The sequence below is a fragment of the Triticum aestivum genome, chromosome 5A, assembly GCF_018294505.1.
Source record: "Triticum aestivum cultivar Chinese Spring chromosome 5A, IWGSC CS RefSeq v2.1, whole genome shotgun sequence".
In the NCBI taxonomy this organism is placed as follows: domain Eukaryota; kingdom Viridiplantae; phylum Streptophyta; class Magnoliopsida; order Poales; family Poaceae; genus Triticum; species Triticum aestivum.
The window spans coordinates 112,985,963-112,991,276 of record NC_057806.1 but is presented as its reverse complement, the minus strand read 5'-3'; positions in this window follow the sequence as shown (position 1 = coordinate 112,991,276).

Below are 5,314 nucleotides of genomic sequence, written 5' to 3'. Positions count from 1 at the left end.
TTAAGAGGTGCATGGGAGCGTGAGGGCGAGGGGGGGAGGGGCGCGGGGCGCGTGCACGCCCACGCTGCGACGCCGAACGGTCCCGGGCTTGGGGTGTCGCCGCGCCATCCAGAGCTGTGAGCAGGGTGGTGAGCCTCGTGTGCCAGCTCCTTGCCGTGTACCGCAGTCGATCGTGTGGCCATGATCAGTGACGAGGCACCACAGATAGCAACGTACCCGCGTGTCCTTGTTGATCAGGTGTACATACAGTTGTGCTACGTGGAGTCATGGACCACGGTGCGCCGGCGACGCTGTGGGTACCATGTGACCTGGAAATAAATTTGTGCCAAGTATAGCGATATTTGCTCTGGCGGTGTTATGGTGCCAGCATATGACCGTCTAGCATAGTGCGTGCGCCGTGTGCACACAGCCATACGGTCGAGCATTACCTTTTTTGTTCTTCTTGCAAAATAACTTAATTTGTACCAAGTATAGCAATATAGCAATATTTTCTTTCCAATTTTATTGAATCAAGACCCAAACAAACACGGTTCAGCAGTCTTAACATAAAAAAAAAAACAGACCTCAAAAAAGAAATAGACCTCTCATCTCCAAAATCATGATAACCTCAAGCTTCTCGCTCGCCCACTTCCGCGACATTCGTTAATTTCTGGGACACTTTGCGTGACCTCCACCTCAACGAGGATGACACTGTGTGAAAGCGCACCGCTAGTGGGTTTTACTCCACGGCGTCCGCTTACAAAGCTCAACTCCATGTCCCCATTTGATACCCCATGGAGCATAGTGTCTGCAAGGCTTGGGCGCCGACTAAGGTTAAATTCTTCGCTTGGCTTGCCATCCAAAATAGGAGTTGGACCTCCGTTCGCTTGGCCAAACATGGGTGCCCAAATTGCGGCCCTTGTCCGTATGTAAGCGGGTGCAATAGGTCGTTGACTACATCTTCTTCAAATGTCGGTACACGGCTAGGCTTTGGGACATGATCAAGGATAGGCTACTAGTTGGGCATCGTGACACCTCCACATGGCACCTCATGTGATCCGCTAAAGATTGGTGGGTTGGCCTCCCCGACAGCAACATCCAAATCGCAAGGCGGTGGTAACACTCACTTCTTGGACCATTTGGAATGAAGGGAATATCCGTGTCTTTTGTCACAAGGGTGCCCCACTGACGGTTCTTCTCCACAACATCAAAAGCAAGGTGGCGCCCGGGGTTACCATGGGCGCCAAGAAATCGGGGACAATCATGTCAAGAGAGTAAATGACCTTAAACCCTAAAAGCGGAATATTCTTTAAGTGGGAGGCGATGTTCCGCCTTTATGATGGGTCCCATCCATTGACTCGACACGTTGCACGTGTCGTCCGACAGTGGCCTCCGGGAACGTTGGAGAGAGGGAGAGAGAGAGAGAGAGAGAGAGCGAGAGAAATGGCCAAACATGGGTGCCCAAATTGTGGCCCTTGTCCGTATGTAAGCCGGTGTAATAGTCTGTTGACTACATCTTATTCGAATGTCGATACACGGCTAGGCTTTGGGACATGATCAAGGATTGGCTACAGCTTGGGCATCACGACACCTCCATGTGGCACCTAATGTGATCCGCTAAAGATTGGTGGGTTGGCCTCCTCGATAGTAACGTCCAAATCGCAAGGCGGTGGTCACGCTCACTTCTTGAACCATTTGGAATGAAGGGAATACCCATGTCTTTTGTCACAAGGGTGCCCCACCGACAGTTCTTCTCCACAACATCAAAAGCAAGGTGGCGCCGGGGGTTACCGTGGGCGCCAAGCAATCGGGGACAATCATGTCAGGAGAGTAAATTACCTTAAACCCTAAAAGCGGAATATTCTTTAAGTGGGAGGCGACGTTCCGCCTTTATGATGGGTGCCATCCATTGACTCGCCACGCTGCACGTGTCGTCCGACAGTAGCCTCCGAGAACGTTGGAGAGAGAGAGAGAGAGAGAGAGAGAGATGGGCAAACATGGGTGCCCAAATTGTTACCCTTGTCCGTATGTAAGCCGGTGTAATAGTCTGTTGACTACATCTTCTTCTAATGTCGATACACGGCTAGGCTTTGGGACATGATCAGGGATTGGCTACAACTTGGGCATCATGAGACCTCCACGTGGCACCTCATGTGATCCACTAAAGATTGGTGGGTTGGCCTACCCAACAGCAACGTCCAAATCACAAGGCGGTGGTCATGCTCACTTCTTGAACCCATTTGGAATGAAGGGAATACCCGTGTCTTTTGTCACAAGGGTGCCCCACCGACAGTTCTTCTCCACAACATCAAAAGCAAGGTGACGCCGGGGGTTACCGTGGGCGCCAAGCAATCGGGGACAATCATGTCAGGAGAGTAAATTACCTTAAACTCTAAAAGCGGAATATTCTTTAAGTGGGAGGCAACGTTCCGCCTTTATGATGGGTGCCATCCATTGACTCGCCACACTGCACGTGTCGTCCGACAGTAGCCTCCGGGAACGTTGGAGAGAGAGAGAGAGAGAGAGAGAGAGAGAGAGAGAGAGAGAGAAAGAGATGGGCAAACATGGGTGCCCAAATTGTGGCCCTTGTCCGTATGTAAGCCGGTGTAATAGTCTGTTGACTAAATCTTCTTCTAATGTCGATACACGGCTAGGCTTTGGGACATGATCAGGGATTGGCTACAACTTGGGCATCATGACACCTCCACGTGGCACCTCATGTGATCCGCTAAAGATTGGTGGGTTGGCCTACCCAACAGCAACGTCCAAATCGCAAGGCGGTGGTCATGCTCACTTCTTGAACCCATTTGGAATGAAGGAAATACCCGTGTCTTTTGTCACAAGGGTGCCCCACCGACGGTTCTTCTCCACAACATAAAAAGCAAGGTGGCGCCGGGGGTTACCGTGGGCGCCAAGCAATCGGGGACAATCATGTCAGGAGAGTAAATTACCTTAAACCCTAAAAGCGGAATATTCTTTAAGTGGGAGGCGACGTTCCACCTTTATGATGGGTGCCATCCATTGACTCGCCACGCTGCACGCGTTGTCCGACAGTAGCCTCCGGGAATGTTGGAGAGAGAGAGAGAGCGATGGGCAAACATGGGTGCCCAAATTGTGGCCCTTGTCTGTATGTAAGCCGGTGTAATAGTCTGTTGACTACATCTTCTTCTAATGTTGATACACGGCTAGGCATTGGGACATGATCAGGGATTGGCTACAACTTGGGCATCATGACACCTCCACGTGGCACCTCATGTGATCCGCTAAAGATTGGTGGGTTGGCCTACCCAACAGCAACGTCCAAATCACAAGGCAGTGGTCACGCTCACTTCTTGAACCCATTTGGAATGAAGGTAATACCCGTGTCTTTTGTCACAAGGGTGCCCCACCGACGGTTCTTCTCCACAACATCAAAAGCAAGGTGACGCCGGGGGTTATCGTGGGCGCCAAGAAATCGGGGACACTCATGTCAGGAGAGTAAATTACCTTAAACCCTAAAAGCGGAATATTCTTTAAGTGGGAGGCAACGTTCTGCCTTTATGATGGGTGCCATCCATTGACTGGCCACGCTGCACGTGTCGTCCGACAGTAGCCTTCGGGAATGTTGGAGAGAGAGAGGGAGAGAGAGAGATGGGCAAACATGGGTGCCCAAATTGTGGCCCTTGTCCGTATGTAAGTTGGTGTAATATTCTGTTGACTACATCTTCTTCTAATGTCGATACACGACTAGGCTTTGGGACATGATCAGGGATTGGCTACAACTTGGGCATCACGACACCTCCACGTGGCACCTCATGTGATCCGCTAAAGATTGGTGGGTTGGCCTACCCAACAGCAACGTCCAAATCGCAAGGCGGTGGTCACGCTCGCTTCTTGAACCCATTTGGAATGAAGGGAATACCCGTGTCTTCTGTCACAAGGGTGCCCCACCGACGGTTTTCTTCTCCACAACATCAAAAGCAATGTGGTGGCCTGGGTTACCGTGGGCACCAAGAAATCGGGGACAATCATGTCAGGAGAGTAAATGACCTTAAACCCTAAAAGCGGAATATTCTTTAAGTGGGAGGCGATGTTCCGCCTTCATGATGGGTCCCATCCATTGACTCGCCACGCTGCACATGTCGTCCGACAGTGGCCTCTGGGAACATTGGGGAGAGAGAGAGAGCCAAACATGGGTACCCAAATTGTGGCTCTTGTCTGTATGTAAGCCGGTGCAATAGTCCGTTGACTACATCTTCTTCAAATGTCGATACACGCCTAGGCTTTGGGGCATGATCAGGGATTGGCTACAACTTGGGCATCACGACACCTCCACGTGGCACCTCATGTGATCCGCTAAAGATTGGTGGGTTGGCCTACCCAACAGCGACGTCCAAATCGCAAGGCGGTGGTCGCGCTCACTTCTTGGACCATTTGGAATGAAGGGAATACCCGTGTGTTTTGTCACAAGGTTGCCCCACCGACAGTTTTCTTCTCCACAACATCAAAAGCAATGTGGTGGCCTGGGTTACCGTGGGCGCCAAGAAATCAGAGACAATCATGTCAGGAGAGTAAATGACCTTAAACCCTAAAAGCGTAATATTCTTTAAGTGGGAGGCGATGTTCTGCCTTTATGATGGGCCCCATCCATTGACTCGCCATGCTGCACGTGTCGTCCGACAGTGGCCTCTGGGAACATTGGAGAGAGAGAGAGATAGCCAAACATGGGTACCCAAATTGTGGTTCTTGTCTGTATGTAAGCCGGTGCAATAGTCCGTTGACTACATCTTCTTCAAATGTCGATACACGCCTAGGCTTTGAGACATGATCAAGGTTTGGCTACAACTTGGGCATCGCGACACCTCCACGTGGCACCTCATGTGATCCGCTAAAGATTGGTGGGTTGGCCTACCCAATAGCGACGTCCAAATCGCAAGGCGGTGGTCATGCTCACTTCTTGGACCACTTGGAATGAAGGGAATGCCCGTGTCTTTTGTCACAAGGTTGCCCCACCGACGGTTTTCTTCTCCACAACATCAAAAGCAATGTGGTGGCCTGGGTTACCGTGGGCGCCAAGAAATCGGGGACAATCATGTCAGGAGAGTAAATGACCTTAAACCCTAAAAGCAGAATATTCTTTAAGTGGGAGGGGATGTTCCGCCATTATGATGGGTCCCATCCATTGACTCGCCACGCTGCACGTGTCGTCCGACAGTGGCCTCTGGGAACATTGGAGATAGAGAGAGAGATAGCCAAACTTGGGTACCCGAATTGTGGCTCTTGTTTGTATGTAATCCGGTGCAATAGTCCGTTGACTACATCTTCTTCAAATGTCGATACACGCCTAGGCTTTGGG